Source organism: Boleophthalmus pectinirostris, unplaced genomic scaffold, assembly GCF_026225935.1.
Source record: "Boleophthalmus pectinirostris isolate CB_2022bp ecotype Guang Dong unplaced genomic scaffold, ASM2622593v1 HiC_scaffold_22, whole genome shotgun sequence".
Taxonomy (NCBI): domain Eukaryota; kingdom Metazoa; phylum Chordata; class Actinopteri; order Gobiiformes; family Gobiidae; genus Boleophthalmus; species Boleophthalmus pectinirostris.
Window position 1 is genome coordinate 27,328,963 of NW_026571190.1, and position 23,666 is coordinate 27,352,628.

Consider the following 23,666-nt stretch of genomic DNA (forward strand, 5'->3'; position numbering starts at 1 on the left):
CAACGTGTGTTAAAGGGTGTGTATCAAAAGCCTGATTTTAATGAGAGACCATGCTGATGATAAACCTCAAAGTCGGGTTTGATCTCATGTTTTCTTGTTAAATGCAGGGGAAGCTGGTCGTAGTATTATCAGATGTTAGCTAAAAAGTTATCAGGAGTTTTACATTGTGCACGGTCTTTAATATTATCACAGTTAAGATGACTCCAATGGTGCAGCCAAGGTAATACAGCGCTAACAAACCAAACGCCTCAAGCAATCAGCTCCTCTCCCGCTGGTTTGTGTCCTTGTCGCTACAACATAAATATATATGGTGTATGTGTGTATATGTGTGTATGTGTGTGTGTGTGTGTGTGTGTGTGTGTGTGTGTGTGTGTGTGTGTGTGTGTGTGTGTGTGTGTGTGTGTGTGTGTGTGTGTGTGTGTGTGTGCGCGCGCGCGTGTGAGCGTGCGTGTGTGTGTGCATATTAATCACATTGTGGGGAGTAAAAGCTGTATACACACTCACATTATAGGGCTCTGTCTTCTTCATGGGAACAAAATCAGGTCTTTGTGATGTAAATTTTTTATTATAAGATCAACAACATAATTTAAAGTTAAATATATGGGTTCAAATAGGTTGAGGTGAGTGTTTAGGTTAAGGTTAAGCAAGTAACAACATAGTTAAAGGAACCATATTACACAATTTTCTGATCTGTTATAATGTTATTTCCTTATCAAAACACATCAAGTCGTGTTTTGTTTCATTCATTCATGTTTAACACACAAACCCTGCATTTTTACGCTGAGTTCTTCTCTCAAACAGAAAATACTCCACCTTGTGATGTCATGTGGTAATAATACAGACGTAACCATATCCAAATCTCTCAGTACGATATTATCACGATATGCTTCTCTCATCTCACGATAATTATTGCGATATTTTGGAAAGGCTAATATAATTGTAGATAGGAAACTTTTTTTGCACTGAAATGTATCATGGGATATGTAGTTCTCGATGTTTATTAGCTATTGCTACTATAAAACCATGCATTTAAGCAAAGGAACTTGTAATTCCATATATTGTGACAGTCCACGATATCATTATGACACGTTTGATGATACCATATTATGATATTTCGGTTATTGTTACATCCCTAGGTCATACTGAATGTGTTTCAATGCTTTTTTAAACTCTGCACCTTCACTACAATAATTTGGAACACTTCACTTCTTAAAGGTTAAAGACTGTTAACACAAAAACTACCACTACATGACATCACAAGGGGACAGAGAGGATTTTGAGCTTTGAAGATGAGGACAGCCTAATAATACCGAATTACTCAAACATGTGACTGAAATGAAACACAGCTCCAGGTATGCTTTTGATCAGTCTCCAGGAAATGAATTTAAGTCAATGTGTTGTCCATAAGATGCATGGAAACACTGTGCGCATGTGTGTGTGCGTGCGTGTGTGTCTGTGTGTCTGTGTGTGTGTAGTATCTTACAGTACATGAATCGCCGGCGGCTCTCACCCCGTCACCAGACCGCGGGGGGGAAGAGAGGGGAGTGGAGGTGTGCAAGAAGCCAAGGAGAGATAGGGAGAGCATGCAGAGGGTAAACAGTGTTCAAAGGGATATGAAGTAAATTGGATGAAGATAAAGGGAGAACGAAGCATTTGTTTAGGAGTGTGTTGTGGAAGTACTAAAGGCAGGCACAAACAGTGAACAGCAAAGGACATTGGGATACCACTATTTATAGAGTGTTGTTTCTGTTTTGTTGCTCAAATGTTTAATGCTAACCTTATTCCTAAAAGTAGGTTTGACCTCAGCATTCAAGGGTAATATATTTCTCTTTTTTTAAGAAGTTATCTGTGATATTCTGTTGTTTATTAGCAAAAGAAAAATTCATTCAATACTATCAACTGAACAAAAGCGTATAAGGCAGTGTCCATCGGCAATCTAACCTGAAGTGAAGAAGGCGCTTGATAATGCGTCAAAATGTCTTTTACTCTAAAACTTTTATCCAGCTGACATAATTTCTCTTTTGATCCAACTGGACGACTGAAGGATTTCACAGACATCTTTTCTACTAAGGGCTAGAAGGTAGTTTACATTATACAGTAGAATTCTCTAGAGGCACATGGTGGCTAGCATCCATTTGCCACACAAAAAATACATTGATTTTATTCCTAGTTTTTGTGGTGCCTTTTGTATGGGTTTTACAAGGTGTCTTTCTTGCTGCCTAAGATCCAGACTGGTTTTCTCAGAAGACCTCTCAGTCCTAATCCACTGGGTCTCAGGCCAAACAAAGACAGAACTGTGCAATTGTGCATATTTGTTTTGATATGGACTGATCATGCAGGTCCCTGATTGGCTAATCCACCTGTCAATCAGACCTATTTGAATTTGGGGAGGGAGATGAAACTGGTGACTCAAATCTTTGTAAAGTATTGGAGAAGTGTGTAGACTTCATTTACCAGGATATCCACCAGTCTCTTCAGTTTCCATCATCAACCAAAAAACAAGCCCAGTAATCAAGGTTCTTCTGAATATTGTTCTTCTGAAACCCATCACATCTAATTCAGTTCTGTGACGTGAATAGTCATCAGGGTTGTATTGGGAATGGTACACGGGGGTATGCCGTCCACCTACTTCTCCTGATGTGAGATATAAAAAAAACAAAAACAAATATAAAATAGCTACAACTTAAACATCAAACCGGAGCCACTGGCAATGGTGAAAACAACTTGTATAGGCTCATGATATCTGCAGTACTGTCCTATAGTGACCTGCGACATGAGGGACCAGGACTGATCCCAGGACTGATCCCAGGACTGAACCAGGATTGAACTAGGATTAAACCAAAACTAAACCAGGACTGAGTGGCAGGACTGGCCCGGAGGTGCGCCCACGTAGAGTGTCGGGTGACTGCAAACGAAAGAACTGGTGCAGAGCTCTGCACCCCATGGGGCTAAGCGCAGTCATTGCCTGATCGCGATTGGGGACTCCCTGCTCCACGGGCTAAGGGGTTCTCCTTCTCCCTGTCAAGTTCAAGATTAGTCCTGGTTTAGTCCTGGCTTAGACCTGGTTTAGACCTGGTTTAATACTGGTTAAGTCCTGGTTTATTCCCAATTCAGTCTAGGGCACATGTGTTGTAGCTTATAATTTATGTTCTGTAGGTGATCATGAATGGCAATAATGTTAATAATATGATTCTGTACCATGTTGAGTAAAAAAAAACATCAAATATTACAGATTTTTACTGGGCTGGTGAATTGTGTACTCCACTTAAAAAAATCCCCACTACACCACTGATAGTCATTACTATAAAACTAGAACTAAACCTGGTCTAAAATAGGACTACACCATTGCTACAGTTTTTCTAATCAAGGACTTAACCAAAGAGAACATACCGTGCATACCACCACAGCACTTCTTCTTTTATTTGTTTTTAGTTCTCAGAATAAATCCGTGCTTGTGCGGTGAAACTAACTGCTCCTGTGAACAACCCCAGTGAAGTGCCTATAAAGCTGTGGGAATCTATCTTCAAACCTTGAGCCAGCCTGGGTCAGAAAGTTTATGGTTTCATTCATGGCTTAAAAACATTCTTGATGGGGATGAGCAGATACTCTACTCCATCTCATACTTCAGCAGAGGTAGTTTCTAGAGGCCCTCTTGAATCCATCTTGTTCAATATGGACGTGACAACCATTTCTCAGAGTAGTTCCATATTTCAACTGGCAATATAATCTTTTTACTTTTTGGCTCAGTTCCTCACCACTTCATTTTATAAATAGGATCAATAATAAATCATAGACATATCAAAATAAGGACTTTTGACAATAATGTACATTTGAATTATTTGTTTTTTAAAGATATTTGGTTTGACAGAAAGGAGAGAGACAGAGAGGAGAGAGCGACAGAGAGAAGAGAGAGACAGAGAAGAGAGAGAAAGACACAGAGAGGAAAGAGAGAAACAGAGAGGGGAGAAAGATGGAGAGGACACTGAGACACAGAGAGGAAAGAGACAGAAGAGAGAGACAGACAGAGAGACAGAGAGGAAAGAGAGACACAGAAGGGATAGACAGACAGACAGACAGAGAGAGGAAAAAGAGTCACAGAGAGGAGAGAGAGAGAAAGAGAGGACAGAGAGAAAAAGAGAGGAGAGAAACTGAGAGGAGAGCGAGACACAGAGAGGAAAGAGAGAATCAGAGAGAGGAGAGACATAGATGAGAGAGAGAGACAGAAATGAGAGACAGACAGAGAGAGGACCAAGAGACAGAGAGGAGAGAGAGAATCACAAAGAGGACAGAAAGACAGAGAGAAGAGAAAGACAGAGACGAGAAAGAGACAGAGAGGAAGATGCCGAAGAGAGAGAGACAGAGAGGAGAGACAGACAGAGAGGAGAGACAGACAGGGAGGAACGAGAGACACAGAGAGGATAGACAAACAAAGAGAGGACAAAGAGAGGAGAGAGAGACAGAGAGGAGAGAACCACAAAGAGGAGAGAAAGACAGAGAGAAGAGAGAGACAGAGAGGAGAAAGAGACAGAGAGGAAGATGCTGAAGAGAGAGAGACAGTGAGGAGAGAGACACAGAGAGGAAAGAGAGACACAGAGATGATAGACAAACAAAGAGAAGACAAAGAGAGAGAGAGAGAGAGACAGAGAGGAGAAAGAGGTACACAAAGAGGTAGAGAAAGACAGAGAGAAGAGAGAGAGAGAGACAGAGAAGAGAAATAGACAGAGAGATGAGAGAGACACAAAGAGGAGAGAAGGACAGAGAGAAGAAAGAGACAGACAGGAGAAAGCAACAGAGAGGACAGAGATACAGACAGAGAGAGGAGAGAGAGTCACAGAGAGAGACAAAGGAGAGGCAGACAGAGAGGAAGAGGAGATGCAGAAGAGAGAGAGACAGAGGGGAGAGAGAGAGAGCTGGTTGACTGTGCTGGAGATTGATGAGACTACAAGGAGACTGGGACTCCTGACGTGCCGTGATTGTGCTGATTTATATTAAAGGGAGTGCTCTATCACTCTGAGAAGGGTGAAGGCGAGCGCTGAGGGAGGAGCGGGGTGAAAGTGAGGACATTAGGTGGCCCTGTCACACCCATCTGTCCGTCACGTGGCCATGATGTCAGCGTGTATGGCCGACTTTCATTTACATTGACTGTGGTGGGAGCCCGGATCCAATCGTTTCTGATGGCTGTTTTGCATACTACAGCCCTGAGGTCAAAAAAACACTGCATTCATTTAAAGCAAACATTAAAGCAAAAAGCAATCAATGTAAGAAAATTAAACAAGAAAAATGCATGCTTTTTATACATATTAATAACCTCCCTCATTTAAAACCAGACAAAAACATACCTGGATTTGGCTTGACTCTCTCTGTTTACAAGACTGTCTTAAATGATTACAAACCTAAAGAGTCCAGCACAGTCTTTAAACCTGTAAACCATCATTGAACCAAAACCCATGGATATTATCATGAGGTTTTAAATGGTTCATTGTGTATTGTTGTTGGCAGTAACACAATGTACATACATACATAGCGTCTAGTCATACTAAAAAATGAAATACAAATTCCAAGGTGACTAAAACACATCACTGGCTAAAATAATGCAAAATATCATTCATTAGTCATTACATTGCTACTATGAGTCTTTCCACTATACCAGCAGCCACATGTCAAAATGGTGGTGTGCCTCTTATCTGCACGGAGTGGAATAAATTGCTGTAAATAATCAGTCTTTATGTCTCCTGGCTCTGTGTGTTAAAGTGGATAAAAAAAGACCGTATGCACGGCTGAACTTGTGAACACACTGCTAAGTGTGCACATGCTCACTCCCCTGTGGCTCAAAGACACATGCATTCAGCCCTTTAAGCAATTAAAGCACTTGAGCTATATCTGCGTGCCAAATCACAGACTAAAGAACACAGGCGTGTCCAACGGGGATGATACGCTTTAAACTGTGTGTGTCTGTAGCATATTTCAGCTTGTGTTTGGCTAACACAGCGTGGAAATCCACAATCTCCATAACTAGTCACATCACACTCAGGTAAATAAAGTGCACTGATAATGTTTGAAATTCTAAAGAGGAAAACAGACGCTTTCTGTCCAGTAAAATATGCAGCACATTTAAGCCTGTTCCATATTCAAATCACAAGGAATCAATAGTTAAGGTTTGCTGGGCTGTGTATTAGCAGACTAAAGCATGCATTTATTGGCTAATTTGTAACAATATATATTGACAGCAAAGACCTGTCGGCCATTTTATCCTCAGCAAAGTAGCAGATGTTTGTCAGAGCTAACTAAAAAAAATAAAGTGTCTGGTGAACAAAATGTGAAGGGTAATTGGTCAACAACTAGTTGAATAAATAATGAAACATATAGGCACATTGTGGATGTTATCAGTCAATCTCACTTTATTTGTCTCAGAGGGGCAATTCAAATACATTGAGCTGTAAAATACAATAATAATAGGATGCTCAGTGCAGCTTAACAGTTAAGTTCATCAGATCCAGTGTCAGGACAGTTTGAGGTGAGGAAAAGACCTCAGGACAAAAGTGTCCCTCCTCTTTATCCTCTGTGTCCTGCAGTCTGGGCATCACAGCAGCCTCCAGGGGGAGCCAGGTGAACTCTAGAGACAGGAAGCCTCTTCTAATTCTCTCTCTCACTTTGCTCTAGTGAGTTGGTCGGTGAAGAGATGAGCATTCCCCTGAAGTGGATTGTCCTCCACCATACTTGGTGTAGAACCTGTAGCATTCAGAGCCAGTTTGTTAGAATAGATAACTTTGTGTTGCCACAGATACAGGAAAAACAAATTGTTCAAATCACACAAGCCAAGTGTCCTTGACTTCCATCCCTTGAACTGCACAAACTACTCTTCTTAGCTGATGAAAATCCTAAAATATTAAGTAAAAAATGTAAGATAATAATAAAACAAATTTTAAAACTGCCAGCCAGTCAGCAACAGCAGCGAACCATGACCATGGCAGACCATGGTGGCTGAGTGGTTTGCACATTCATTTTCTGATGTGCCTCATGGCCCTATAGCTCACCTACGGCTTCTGACAGGTGCTCATAGTGGCTTTGAAGGATGGATCCAGTGCAGTGAACATATATACGGGGACAATTTACCCTTACCTGATTTGTGTAAATAGACAAAACATTTAACATTCAACAAGAACAGAGCAGTCATTTTCTGTGTCGAAAGAGCAAAGAGACAAAGCCACACTGCACACATATTTTGAGGAAAAACTTCAAAGTTGGGCGTCAGACTGACTCCCTTGTTGAGAGGCTCGTGGGACCCCAGCTGTGATCGGGACGCGCTCAGAATCAGAGGGGAGCTGCCCCGGGCTTTACTTAACACGTACAGCCTGGATCAGATAGAATATATGCATGTTAGATTCCAAACAACAACAGTAATAGCACCTTTGAAAGAGTCCACTGTATTGTGTGTATGTGTGTGTGGGATGTGCTCTTGGCTCTGTGTCTGTAAGGGAGACTGTTTTCTTTGTATGGCCAATGCAGCTCAATTAATAATGCAGGATTTGCAGAGGTAAAGGAGGCCGGTGTCTGGTGGGGAGAGAGCAAGAGGCAAAGAGAATACAGAGAGAGCAAGAGGCTACAGAAGGTGCCACCGACAAAAGAGCATTAAGGTCAGAGTCTTGAGATAGAACAAATGAAATCGACAACACTGATATATAGGGAGCATGTTTTCCAATTAAAAGTAAGGCAAGTCAATTAAATTTGCAGCGCGAGAAAGTTGGTGAATTTCTGTCTCATAGCAACTGATGAAAGAAAATGTAGCAAACTTGTTAAGGTTCGTGTTTGAACTAATGCTCTTTTAAAACACCACACTTGTGTATTCAAAAAACATGATTATTTATGGGTAAGTCTATTGTTTTTGCATATTTTTAGTACACTGGTGCCAAACAAAAGATTTAGAAAGCTTCTTGGACTCAACCCAAAGGTGATTCTCTGCTTTCTTCAAACTAAAATATGAATGTATTCCTTTGCTGGTGTCTTGTGTTTTGAGTTATATAAACAACTATATCTCACAATGATACAGTACTCTTTTGAAATATCAGTATTCTTAATATTTTTGAATCAGTATCTATCTCTATTCTCACTGTGTCAACCTGCTAATACTATCCACTTACAAACACTACCCAACTCAAGCCAGCAAATTCCTAACTGCAACCTTATTTGCATTATGTCGTGTTGTTTACAAAAAGGAAATTAAAGCAATTTTGTACTGTATATTTAGAATAGGAATAACACACACTGATAAATCAATTGGAAACTAATCATTGTAATTAAAAATTTAAAAGGTGTCTAATTACCTCAAGGCAAGTTCAACATCAGCTTATTCTAAAATGCGGTCTGCAAAAAAAAATACTTAAAATGGGGAAGACTATGGTGCCTACTGGGGATTAAAATGTGCTGAGCGTAAGTGGGAGGAGATGAATAAATGATTAATAAAAGAATGAATGAAAAATAACATGCTTAAAGATGACAGAAGTAATAGGTGAATGGCATTCTAGTTACTTTGCAGAGCGTTAACAGGAAGAGAGAGGGACAAAATATCAATATATCATGATTCATTTGTTGATATAGTATTGACATTGTAGGTGGCTGTGTCAATATATGAGCACTTACACTGGACATATTCATCTAACGTAATGTAGTTGTATTTACTGTTTTGATTATTCAATTAAAGGTACACTGTGTAATTTTTTTGGTGGAGGGTCCGTCAAATGCTTTTCTCCTTGGAGATGTTGTCTTGAATGTTTCATAGTATGGATTTAAACAAGATCAAGTTACAGGTCAGATCTGTGGAGATCTGTGTGCCTGTTTTTTTAGGTACCATATTTTTCGGACTATATAGCGCACTGGATTATAAGGAGGAATATAAATAATGTTGAATTCTCTCATCTATTTTCATGAATAGGGAACACCGGATTAGACGGCTCATTAAGCGAAACAAACCTCCGACACTTGAGACTGATCCCTTAGCCCAGGTGTCCATGATCCATTGGCAGATCGTGACGTAATTTCGCCCATCGTTACCTCCCTGTCTTGGTGAATGCAGATTATGAATGTGAATGTGATTGGATAATATAAGTTTGTTTTTGTATTTCTTATGAGGAGGACTCAAATATACATTGAGTAATAATATGTTTGATGCAGCTTTGAGCACATTTGTTTACATTTTACAGAAACAAAACTTAAAGCCACATGGCTAATTTGCATAAACTATATGCTGAAAAAACAGCTGAAAAAAAAAAAGCTTGCTCGGCTTGTGTGCTGATATGGTCCTCTTCTGTTGGACTAACTCTGTGAGGATCCTAAATACGGTAGCCTAATTTTCTGACAATCCATCAAGTAGTGCAGCTTCGTACCTTACCTAAGTTGTACTAAAAATTTTGACAGATTTTTGAGCACTGTGTACCACATAAAATTGCTTTGAAGTCACTAAGCAAAACCCGAATTAATACATACGGCGCACCAGATTATAAGGCGCACTGTTGATTACTGAGAAAATTAATGGATTTTAATTGCACTTTATAGTCCAAAAAATACAATATTTTTTGAGCAGTAAAGCCACCTCTAAATGAATAGATGTAGAGTAGGTGTGTTTATTGTCATATTGTGAAACATTCAAAGCAAAGCTATGACATATCCATAGAAACAAGAAAATTACGGACCCCCAATCGAAAAGGTACATAATATAGCTTTAAATGTATTTCATAAACATACATTTGAAGAGATTTCACAAAGAAATAAAAAACGATTTTGTTCCCTTTAAACAGAAGAATATCATGTGTAATATATTAGTTATCATGTGTCACCAGACTGTGATATTATTATTATCGTGCATGAATTGTGGAAGTTATTCCGAGTCCTATTGCATATACCAAAGGAGCTCAACAGTGACCACCCTCCCTCCAAATCTTTTTTCTCATATATTTTCCCCAAAAAATATATTTTTTTAAGTTTGAAAGCTTGCTCAGGCTAATCAACTATGTGGTAACTAATGACCACAAGACCTATAATTTATTTCTGAAACTTTGTAAACCGCAAAGTTATTAAAACATTTAGACATATCTTGAGTTTTAAAAAGCCCTTTGGGATTTAAAACAACCGCGTTATGGATATTAGTTAGCACGTAGCTTGTTAGCCTCCTGATGCCTTTGAACTCTTAATATTTAAATGTTCGAAATGTGGGAAAAATGAATGGAAAATTTATTTCCAGAAACGGAACCAATGGATGGGAAATGGAAATGGATGGGACTGTTGAGTAGGAGTATGTGACATTGCTGAAGTAAATATAGATGATAAACGATAATACTGAAACCAAGCAATAAAGCAGAATTATAATAAGTAAATAAAAATAAGTAAAACATAAGCAAAAGTAAAAAGCTCAAAATTATATATATTATATTCTAAATGTACAGTATTGTTAAACATGCATTGCCATAACCACATAAGAGAAAGCAACACTTAAGTAGTTTGCATGTATAATGCAGAAGTGGGGACTCAAGTCAGACTTGAGTCACTATTTTTAGGACCTGAGACTTGACTTTATAAAATGGACTAAGACTTAGGACTATATGAACTTTAAGAAAAATTTAGCTTAAAATTCATAGAAATTGCAAAAACCAAAACTCTATTTGGTACTTTAGTTTAAAGACTTGAAATTACTTGAAGCTCAAACCGATGACTTGGACTTGACTTGGACTTATGGACCAGTGACTCGATATTCGACTTGGACTTTCCTGTCTTTGACTTGGGACTTGACTTGGACTTGAGGTCAAAGACTTATTTGAGACTTGCAAAACAAAGACTTGGTCCCACTTCTGGTATAATGAGACACAGAAGTTCAACAACACCCTACAGCTCAAATTGTAGTGCAGAAAAATAACCAAACATTTCCTACTAGTACAAAGAAAAACTATTCATGATAAATATTGACTCCCAAAAATACTTGTTCCAGCTTTCATATACTGAACGATAAGATGATATACTGACATTATTATTGTGAGAGGCCTAATGTTGAGCTCCATATCAGTCCCCCTATAAATCCAAAACCAGGATTAGAACAGGACCAAACCAAGTCTACATGGGGACAACTCAGGACAAGTCTTTGCATGGTAAGATAACTCCAATGTCCTCACTTATGATTTAATCTATTTGCTACTTCTTATGACAAAATGTACCCAAACCCATTGTTTTATCTCTTGCCAAAAAAAAGTGTGCTGTTGCCAAGCGATACAAGCTGAATGCATTGAGTCATAATAAATAGCCTATAATAAAAATGTCATAAACTTGAAAAATAAGATGTTATATTACATTTCGTAGCTGGAGAGATGTCCGAGGCTGGACATGTGAGGGGGGTGGTCAGGGGTAGCATAGACGCCAAGGAAAAAGCAGTCCATTGGGAGATAAGAATGGAGCGGTGGAGGGATACATGGTCACAGGAGTGCTTCAGTGGTGTAACTAGTGGCCCGAGAAGAGGCACGCCGCTGAACGCTCTTTTGTGTGCGCGTCTTTATGTGTGTGTGTGTGTTTTGTGTTTTTTGTGTGTGCAAGGTGTACCGAGGTGCAGCAAGGAAGTGATGAGGATAAATTCAAGTGGTGCATGACAACGGGAGGCGGTGGGGCTGCTCACTGGAGAGGACGAATAATAAGAAGCGGTGGTGTTGTGGAGACAGACAATAGGCCTACGCTTGAGTGCCTCTTGAGGGGGTTAAAACCAAAGAAGAAGAGAAATGGGGGGAGAGGGGAGGGGTACTGGGATGCTGGGATGTTGGCAACGGGGGGATTGAGGAATGGACAGAAGAATGTACAGTAAAAAAAAAAATACATACTGTGCTGATTGTGGGGGAGGATAATAAATGGAAGCAATGGGACAATCCATTTCCCCAGCAAGAGTTCATGAACAAGCACAGGTCCATCTTTTTTTACTGGCGCTTGCAAAATCGTTCAGGCAGCGCAAGACAACATCAGCCACATTCATTTGATCTTAAAATACTGGCTTCTTGTGTTGCCAACAGAATACTAGGCCCTATTTTGCAATGATGCAAAATTTTACATTGATTTCATAATTTAGTTGATATAATGAATTTAATGAATTTAAAGAGGCTGTATTATACACGCATGGGCTATTCATTTTTAACCAGACTGTATAAAAAGTGGACTAAGGGAGTGTGACTTCACCCACAGCATTTTTTTCCAGTCAAATGAAGCTCACGATGCCAACAGTTATAGGGATGAATTTGGAGCCAGGTCTATGTCAGAAATAGAAATTTATTCAAGGAAAAAAAACAAAACACCAGGATCATGTTGAACAGTTAAGACCAAAATGACGAGGCGCACAGCGGCACTTACAGAGAATGGGGTGACATTTTTTCAGTTTTTGTATACATGCACATCAGTATATATATATATATATATATATATATATATATATATATATATATATATATATATATATATATATATATATATATATATATATATATATATATATATATATATATATATATATATATATATCAGCTCTGAAAAAAACAACTTGCCGAACCGATGTGGTTCAGCTTCTGTTGGACTAAAGGACACGACTCAGTGGAATATGTGTGTTCTTTCTGTGACTGAGGATGTGCTGCTGTTGGTGAGTCTGTTCTGTGCATATATCATGTTGGAGATGGTTCATGCATGTTGGTCACTTTATTCATGTTAGCTACTCTTGTGATGAAAAGACTGAAACGTGTTTGTCTTTTGGACACTCACCTTTATGTTGCAGTAACCAGGATACTGCATATTCATGCCAGAGTATCCCGGTTATTATCGGAATATCCAAGCTACAGTATCCCAGTTTCTCATGTTACATTTATTGCTGTGAAAATACTATATTTGCCAAAAACAATGTATTAAAATGAAGTTGTAGTGTATTGTTTTGTAGCACGCTTTTGTATATATTTGAGAAATGGTTTTGTATTTTTCCGCAGTCAAACACCTGTCTTGTGTGGGTTACTTGTCTGATTTACTTGGCTCTGGTTCTTTCCACCCGTGAATTGATAAAGACACATTGAGAAGTCAGGCTTCGCGAGGCTGATAAACCACTTTCACAAACTATAGCTCTGAACATTGCTGTCTGTACGGTGGCAGAGCACACTCTCATTAGGGCCTGAGGAAAAACCTTAATATTATTCTATTCTTTTTTGTCTGTTGTAATGTTGGGAGCTTATTTAGGCACAGTTTTAGCACAGCTTGTACTTTGTAATATAATAGATATATTCATTGTCAACCTAGTTAAAAACTAAACTATAAAACTGGTGTTATGTCATACCGGCAGAACGTTTACTTCATGCACCATTTATGTCTCACTGCACTTAATTTAGTTATTGTCTTGTTACTAAAATTATTTCAGTTTTAATCAAGATTTAGTAAACAAATAATTTTTTTCTTTTAGTCAGCAAAAATCCAGAGTAAAAGTTAAGTATATAAAATTATATTGCACTGCTTTATGAGATATACAGAGACATGTTCCTTGGCGATTGTTTATGATAGTCCTTTAAATGATTTATGTTTATATTATATTATTCTACAACAGACATGTCACTTTAGTTATAGTTTTAGCCATTCTAATTACTTTATATTTACTCTGACAAAAATATTTGAGTCAACAGAATGTGCAGTGAGATGTACATTGCAGTACTGAGCGATAATGCACTTATATCAGGCTGTGGAAATCAGTCTCCGCATTGTACAGCAGAGGGTAGTTGGGTTGCACAAACATTAGCACAAATGGAGCTGTTTGTGACTTGTGATCACACAGAGCAATGACGCGCCGTTATGTCGACGCCGGGGCAAACGAGGCAATGGAAGGCAAGAGGAGAAAGAGAGAAACAGAGAAAGTGAGAGAGGGGGGGGGGTGCAATACAGACAGCGTGGGTGGGGTGTGGTGGGGTAGATTATGCAGCTCCTCACAGCCACAAAGCAACCCCCAGTCACCGAGCCAGAACCCCTGCCTCTGTGTGTGCCTGTGCGTCTCTTTAAGTGCACATTACACCACCAGCGGAACCATGCTAGTATTTAAAAGTGTGGTTAGAAGCAAGCAACCACATGTAAAATCGTGTGGTTTTGATTTCTCTGCATTGCACCGCAGTCAGACATACAAGTGTAAGTCTGATGCACAGACCAAACCCAGAGATGTGAAAAATAGATGGACAGCCTGCCAAAGAGAGATGAGAGCTGTCGAAAAGTAGTGGTGAATTGAAAAGCTATAGAAAACCACTGTTAAACAAGAGCAGTACGAGGTCAGCAGAGTAAAATATAAATAAGGGGACGCGTCAAGGGAGGGGGGAGGTCCTCACTTATTGCAGATGTAATGCAAAGGGAATGTATGGGGTTTTCAAAGTAAGTGAAAGGGAGAGCTGGATTAATGAAATAAATGCGGAGAAGGGCTCTAGAGGAAAAAGGGATAGAGGGAGAAAGATAGAAAGCTGGAAGGAGGGGGCAGTGAGGAGGAGATTAATAGTTTTGTAGATGTGCTCCTATGTTGCTACCTCAAGAGTAATGTTTTTTTCTTCCTCCAGTCCTTTCTTCCATCCAGCTAGTCTGCCGTTTAAACTGGCTTTTTAAAATAGACACACTTACACATATCTACGTGCACACGCAAACACACACACACACACACACACACACACACACAATGGATATGGGCTGTGATTCATGTAAGCTGTCTCCATTCCAGTGAGCATTTGCCAGCGCACTAATAGGGGAAATTCTTTAATACTGCGCCACTGTGGATTTCAAAGCCACTTACTGTAGTTCACATGTCTTCTGAACGGATTTGAAAACAGGAGGAAGGCCCGAGCACCTCAATCTACAGTATGCCGGCATAAATAAGGCACATAAGAGAGCGCCCACATGGGATATTTGTACAAGTGGTGGTGCAGGTAGAATACATGTGTGAGGGAGTGATAGAGCAGGAGGAAGAGAGAGAGAGAGACTGCAGGATCATGCACACAAAATACTAAACAGTCCCGTCTGCAGGAGTTTCCACAGAGGAACTTTGATCTCAGCGCGTATGATGAATGACTTCAGCGCTGTATCTGTCAGTGCCACAGAGGCTCCCAGGCCATTCAGCTCAATATTCAATATGTACCCCGTCAATGTTTGCACCAAAGAAAGGGTGACAGAAGTGTACTGTATATTAGTGATGCTTAATGGTCCGATATTATGCAAAATTGACTCTTGTGAGCTTTAAACCATTTTAGAACATTTTACCTCCTTAAAAACATACCCAAAAATGTGTTTTGTTTCATTCACACATGTTTGAGGGACCTTTTGTTATTAGTCTGTCTAGATTTTCAAAGCTCAAAATGCTCTGTTTCACCTTGTGATGTCATATAGTGGTATGTTAACAGCCACTATGTATAGTGGTAAGTTAACAGCTACCTTTTATCTTTTGTTCAGAAGAGACTGGCAATTCCAAAGCTGAAAAGATCCAAATGGTTTTAGTGAAGGTGTATGGAGGTTAAAAACACACTGGGGAACAAGGTGTTTTCTGTTTGAGAGAGGAAATCATCCTAAATGTGCAGGATTTGTGTGTTAAACTTGTGTGAATGAAAGAAAACGAAACCCCAGGTATGATTGTGATGAGGAAATAACATTATAACATAGATCAGAGGTATAATATATTAGTAATATCCATGTAATATGGGCCCTATAAAGATGCACTATGTACCTTCTCTAATAAAAAGAGTCTGGCTGCAGATCTCCACCCATATGTCCCTCACCACTTAACATTAGTTTACATTATAAGCAATTTCATTACACTTTTTTATCAGTTGTTACCTTGATTCATTGTCTATTAAAGGTCATTAAATGTGATAAAGCTAATTTCAAATTGTTTAGAATGCAAAGGCATTTAATCACTAAGCTTTGTGTTGGCTCTTCTGCTTATGCAGGTTAATTAACAGTTTCAAACATGTCACAAATATGTAACACATATTTAATTGTCAACCTAGAGAGACATATACAAGGTGTGTGTAAGTCTGTAATTGCTAAGGTTAGGGAAAGGGTTTTGACATTTCTTTATGAGGAAGGAATTCATCTTAATAGTCCATAGCATTTATTAAATTACAGAGTTTTTTTTTTTTTTTAATTGCCAAGAAATTGGGTCACCTCTCTGCAAATCTGACCTGTAATGTGGCTTGTTTCAGTGGAGATAGATATGTTTAATGTCACACTATGGAACAGTCCAGGCATAGTACGAACATCTCCATGGTGACAAGCGAGCGGTGGACTGGGTGTCTGTGCATTGCTTTATATGTAGTGAGTAGTGGCTCATATGGCAGAGCAGTTGTTCAGAATGGGAAGATTGCTGGTTCAAATCCTGCTCTATAGCTACATCATATGGCCACTGGAACCTTGAGAAGGGCTCTTAACATGCCTTGTCTGTGTGAATGGTGCGTGAGTGGCTGCGGTCAGAATGGCTCTTAGCAAAGTATGGGAGCCATTTCATGTTGGTCTATAGAAGTAATGGAGTGCTGTGAAGTGCTTTGAGAAACTTTTTAACCTTCTGTACCTAAAATGCATAATGAGTCATTATTATTAATAATATGAAAATTGCATATAATACAAAAGCCAAGCAAAGGCAGCAACTGTATTAAAGTATTAACCTGATTTATTACATGGACATGTTTGTTTGGCATGTTAATTTCTATTTTTCTGTTGGTATTTGCCATTTAATACATCAAGAAATACCAACAAGATTACCTAAACGTGCTATGTTTGATAAGTCACAGTTTCGAAAGACAGCAGTGACTAAAGTGAGAATATTTTATTTTAATACACCGCAAATTCAAATCCAGCAGCTTTTACACTTTCACAGCATATTGGGCAAACTTATTTGTAATTAGGCGCATTAACCATATTTGATTCCAGACGGTGTCTCTACCACTCTCCAAACTAACGAAAATCTTGGCCCAACAAATACACTTGCAAATCATTACACCCTACAAAAAGAAGCATAATTTGCCTATTTTGTTTGGAAACTTCTTGTTTTAAATATTTTCTGGAAGTGGGTTGAAATTTGACTCAAAAACTTTCTGTAATTAAGCCCACTTCTCCTTTTCCCTCATTTGCACTCAGCGGACTTCCACTGCTGCAGACAAAGAGACAAAAGCTTCCATCAAATTATGTTAATGACTTTGTAAAACATTTATGTGCCCCTAGTTCTGAGCGCCTCAAACTGTGCATTCCTATTCTCCTCGCCTGTGACTTGCGGGCCCTACCTGCAGTATAGGGACCCTCCAGCTGCAGGTCCAACTCTGGCTGCATTAATATTTAGCTGTGGAATGCTAATGATCTTCACTGAATCATATCATCACAGCAACCTTCAATTAACCTCTCTGTGGCTTCCTCTGTTTTCTCTTTCCTCTAGTTCCTCCATCTCTCCAGCTCCTGTCGTCTACTCCTCACTGTAAGCTCTCGGGGACCAGCAGCCTTTGCCTCCATAACCTCCTTTCTCTTCTCCAAGTCTCACCGGCACATTTTTGCCTCTCAAAGATTGTATGCTGAGACAGTTTCCCCTCTCCGCTGTGTTTTTATCCTGTACTGTGAATTTGTGTGTGCGTATGTGCGTGTAGGAACGTGTGGCCCAACCTGAAAGACAGCCGCTCCTTTTTCAGAGTTCACACGGTCTCCTGAGGGATCCAAGGCCCATGTCCTCCACTTGTCCTTGGTACATTTTTAATAAAGCTAATCGGAGATTGGTGGATGAACCTCGTCACCTGCCTGTCACTCTTTCACTTCTCATTCTCGGCACAATGCGCTCGGTGTGTGCGCGGAAGGCGGAGACAGGGGCCTCTCACAGGAGCGCATGTGGTTTAATATAGACAGGCGTTTTTATCTGCTGCAGTTATGAACTTCCTGCGCAAAGCGGTGTCCTCATAAAGTTCAGTGCAGCGGTTCACGAAGCAGACACGCACACCCACATATATATATGTTGGGCTTCCGTGCTTTTTGGGGACATTGCATTGACGTACATTTATTTCCTGGAGGCAGATCTTAATCTTTAGTTATACTCACCTATATTTAACCGAACCCTAACCTTAACCTACTTTAGCCGTATCTGAGCTTCATCTAATAAAGAATTTACATCAGGGGGGCCTGTTTTTTTCCTCATATACAAGGCAGGTCATGAATAGAGAGTGTATACGGATTTGAGTTCTCACAATATAATAAATATGAGCACACAGACAGGTATTTCATGAATCTTTACTGTAAATATCCTCACTTTTCACTTTCAGCCCAGACACAATTGCAGGATTTAGTGACATATTAATGGTTGTGTTGAGCGGGCCGGTAGCTTTTCACCTCATATGAAGGTCGCTGCTTCAATCATCACTTGAAGCTCTTACTGCTGTCAAATTCTTTCCCCCTTTTGGCTTGGTTTAATGTATGTCAAAAATCCAGGTGCGAATAAATAAATACATCCAATATAAATAAATAAATGCATGAAAAGATATATAATAATTAAATAAATATAAATGATATAGAAACATGTTGAACCCAAAGTCATACTGAGGAGATGTTTTGTTCTGAGCTGGTGAGTGAAAGGAGAGAAAAGGAAACCGTGACAAAGGAAAGTGGTTAGGGGGCTCCCGTGCACACACAAAGAGGAGCTACAGAGGCCCAGGGCTTCTCACAGATGCCCTCTGACACCTCCCTGGGGACATGTTCTGAGCAGGCCTGAAAACACTCTGAGCTTGGAGCAGCTGAAAGAGGTGTCTATGGGAGAGGGAGCTTGTGTTTTTCTATTATTAAAGGTCTTACATTACACAGAATTGACTCTTGTGAGCTTTAAATCATATTACAATGTTGGTACCACCTCAAAACCATACCTGGAGTTGTGTTTGTTTCACTCACTCACACGTTTGACTAATTAGTCCGTTTATCTAGAAAAGCTCAACATGTTCTGTTCCACTTTGTGATGTCAGTTGTATTTTTCAAGTTAACAGCTCCTTTTACCTTTAGCTCAGTAGAGAAGGCTAACTCCAGGGCTGAAATCATCCAAACGTTTCCATCCCGGATTGGTGTGTTAAACATGTGTAGATGAAACCAAACACATCTCCAGGTATGTTTGTGATGAGGAAACATTATTATAACCTAGATCAGAAAATAACATAGGCTCTTTAAGGCTGCTTACTCAAATATTAGCCTTGTTCTTTCTAATTAAATAAATCCTAGAATGACACTATTCATGGTTCTGTGCTTTATTTCAAACCTTTTCATCAGCATAGAAACTCTTGATCAGCATGCAACTAACTTAAACAGCTCAAACACTCGTGGGCAATGGGATATTTTATGGAGTGAGGCATGTTCACTGTATTGATAAAACACCCTTGCACAGCCAACCTGTTCTCATCCTAAAGCGTAATATAACACATCGGACTCCTTCTTTAGGGTTTGTGATCAATACAAAAAGATTTATAAGCAGATGTAAACACAGTATCTGATTTAGTCACACAAATACAAAAGTTGTGTTTGTTTATCCAAAAGTGTTATGAGGAGTATTGTGATATCTCTGTGGCCAACATTTACATTTAGTCACATTAAAGTTTGACTATTGTTTTCCCTGTGGAAGATAACCTTGTTGTAGAAGCCACTGTTTGAACTCCGAATCAACATTCTGCTGTGCGACTCTTTGTTGTTGCTCTCATTTTACTGTCAACAAAAACACAACAAAAAATGTTAACCCAAAACAACAGAAATCATATTGACATTTAAGCACACAGGAACATTTGGATAAAAACTCCAACTTGAAAACACAAATGGTAAAAACTTAAAACACCGTTCAACCTGACAGTTTCTACAAATACAAATTCCAAAGCTCTTTGTTCATATTATGCGGTGGTATTAAAAACAAAACCTGATGAAATACAGTGTCTTTTGGACGCCAGTCTGTGGAGCTGTGTGTCCTGTGCAGCTCTGGTGGCCTGCGTGCCATTGTATCAGCATATCAGAGAAACCAATCCAGACAAAGCGTGGCACAGGCACTTCATCTGCTCCTGGATTGGCTGTGGGCTACAAACTGTGGCCAGGGGTTGGCGCATGGATAAATCCTGTACACCAAAACAAGAGGAACAGAAGGAAATGCTGGCAGAGGGGCCGAGCTGTGCAGGTAAACAAGTCACACACACACATCTACAAAGCCAGTTAAGCTGTGTGCTCCACCTGTAGACAACTACTGATAACAGATGTGAATGAATGAAGTGTTAAACAACTGTTATTTAACTGGATAACTACATTCAGATGAAACAGATATTGTTGCATTGAAAATAGCAATAACACATATAAACCTGTGCCTCTTTAGCTGGATCTGTCACAGAAGCCTCCTTTCGTTTGTGGTAGACCTTTTCCGTTTTCAAACCATTGAAGGAGGAAGAGGTTACCCACAGTTTCAGTTTGTTCTTAGTTCTCACAAACCCTTTGGCACATTGTGAGTGCAGAGTGCTTCATCCTAAAGCATAGTATAATGCATTCTTTCTTTTCGTTTTTTGATCAATACAATGAGCTTTCTAATCAGATGCAAACACTGCTTCGTGTCTGATTTTGTCACACAGTGCTGCTTTTACTCTTTAAAGAGAAAATGCGTTGGCTGCAGCTTTAGATTAAATAGTGTGCACCATCTACATATTTGATATCTCTTGGCTTCGACTTCTGTTTCTTATTCTACATTGTGATAGAAGCCTACATGAGATGGTGTTGCAAAGGAACTATTTTTATATTCTATTACCATCAGAAAAATTAAAGGCACGGCTGCTCTGCTATTTTATTGCAACAAACACATTTCGACTACAAGAGTATTTTCAGAGCAGTACGATTTAAATTAATTTCAAGTTAATTAACAACAATCAAATTCAAACTAATACAAGCTACTTCTGCTCAGTCAAAAATATTTGTAATAGCCAAAATATGTCTGAATCTAGACACAGTTTTATTTCATCAACCTTCAAAAGTACTTCATCTCCTATCACTGAATTACAAAAACTACCTCATCTCCTCTCACTGAGTTCCACTGCCCTTATGTCCTGAACATTTGTTTGGGCTCTGGTGGGATCAGTGCGGTGGGGGTTTAAAAAGTCACTTTGTCTGCTCCTTCTGTTCTCCTCCTTAAAACTCACAACTTATCTCCCTCAAGTCGCACAAAACATTTAAGAGCAACACTTGTGTCCTTTTCCCCGCTGATAATATTGGAGCTGCTCTTTATACACTTACTCAACTCTTGCTAATGCATTGCAGTACATCCTCTCACTCCGCATCTCTCCGTCTCTCTCTCTCTCTCTCTCTTTTGCAACAGTGATTGTGATGAATTGAGTCATCTTAAGTGTTTCCTCTTCTTTGGGCGTCCCGTGAGGATTTCAGTCCCCCTCCATTTCCCTCGTCTCTCCCCTCCTCTCTCTTTCTCTTCATCTGTTCATCCACATTGGTCGATTCTCCCTCTCTGCTGTCTGTTTTACAGTACCTCACTGCTCCACTGTCTCGCCTCCTTTGACTTTGCTTTATTCTGAAAAGATTCTCTTAGATCACAATCACACACATAGACCCGAGCTAGCCGCCTGCAGTAAATAGATAATTTGCAGAATGGAGGGCGTAGAGAATTTAATAAAAAGCGAGATATGAATTGTAGAGGATCAAATGAAAGCTGTGCTGGTCTGGGAGGATGCAGAGAGGGAAAATAACTAAAATCTGGTGCACAGACTCTCTCTCACAAATAGACCGAACAGGCAGAACATTATAACTATCTGTGCCGATTAGTGGTGCAGTCTGGTCGCCATTTGAAGCTAAATCTTGTCAGACATACACCCTACATAATCTGAAGATTCACCACTAGCACTATATGGACTACATGTTTATTGACATTCTACTGTATTGTATTTGCTTTTGCTTCGCACACATTACACTTAAAGGTGCACATAAAGACTGTATATTTAAATCATAGACAATATACATGAATGGACATAGCTAATGTGTTACCCACCGGGAAGCGGGTAGGAAGTGCACCAAGAGGCTCCTCTGGATCCTTCTGACCCTGTCTCCCATTGACTTACATTGGGATCTTGTCGCCCCTGAAACTGCTGCTGTGAGCCTCGTCATTTTGGTCTTAAAATGTTCATATTAACCCACTGTACATGATCCTGAATTTTTCATTTCACTATTTTGTTCCTAAATCAAGATATGAACATAAGTATTAGACCAATTAGATGCCTTCATTCCCCTAGCTCACTTCCGATAGCTTTAGCAACAGGTTTGATTGACAGCTAGTACGTTTCGAAGTAAGCCCACTTCCCGCTCTCTGGTGACAAGGGCGGACACATTTAACAACATCAATCATGAATGGCTCTTGTAGGTGCTATGATACTCACGATCAGATTTCCAAATATGTAGCCTGACTCCAGATTCGCTCCTGTAACCTTTCCACATCAGGAGCTTCATTTGAGTGGAGCTGAACACTATGGGTGATGTCACACTTAGTCCCCTTCTTTATATAGTCTATGATTTAAATGGACACAGCTAGCCACCACATTCCAAATAGGAAGTGAACATGGGGAGCTTCTGACTCCATCGATTCTGGCTCCAATTGACTTGCGAGCCTTTTCTGACTGGAGCTGAACGCTATGAGTGACGCCACACTCCCTTAGTTCGCTTCTTTATATAGTCCATGGGTGCACTATATAACCTTTCTGCTGGGGAGTACGCCACTTGCTTGCACATCAGATCTATAGAGAGGCGACCTCACTCACAGTTAGAATGCAATCAAGGTATTTTTTCAGCAACAAAAACAGCGGTATTTGAATAAACGCAAGCTTGAGTGGTGTACGCCATGCCGTGCAACGTTCCAGGCAAAGCTACAAGACCTCTGTGGAGACAAGCAGGTGGTATACTCTTTACCAAGATACAAAGTGCACCTGCAAGAACATACACTATTGTGTAATCCCCAGCTAGGTCCTGACAAAGGCAGTGAAATGGGTTCTGAAGATGGATCTTACTGCAGAGAACACATTTTCCTACAAGGGCAATGATGTCTACAAATGACACAGAACAAGAACAAAATGTGCATGATCTGTTATTCACTTTATCTGTCAGAAATATTGTGTGCTTCATGGATCACATATAGTACACACTTACAATTTTACCCCATTCCAAAGCACCACCAAGGTCATGGCCTCCAGTTGCTCACTATCTGAACATGTGACTTATCTGGAGCTGGCAATCGCGATGGAGTTTTAATCAACTCGTGGAGCATGGCATCAGTGAAATGGCATTGTGGAATCTCATGCATGACGCTCAAGCCATTTATCACCCTCTACGGAGAGCTCCTGATGGCTCTTGTGACTCCAGGCACAGCACATTTTTGGGACAGGGACCAAAGATTTCTTAAAGGGGCCTTGGCATGCTGGTTTGGCTTGTTAGAATGAGTCCTTCTCAAAAAATTGGCCATTTGTTATAATAAAGGCAATCTCCTTTTGAAAATCATTTGAGTAAATTTTTTGGAGCAAATTCAAAGGTTATGGTGGATGGGAAGCATTGTAATTTTTGTCAGATTAAGGTTTATTCATTCATTGTGGTACTGGCTCTTGGGCAAGTAAGTAGAAAAGCCTCAAAAGGTC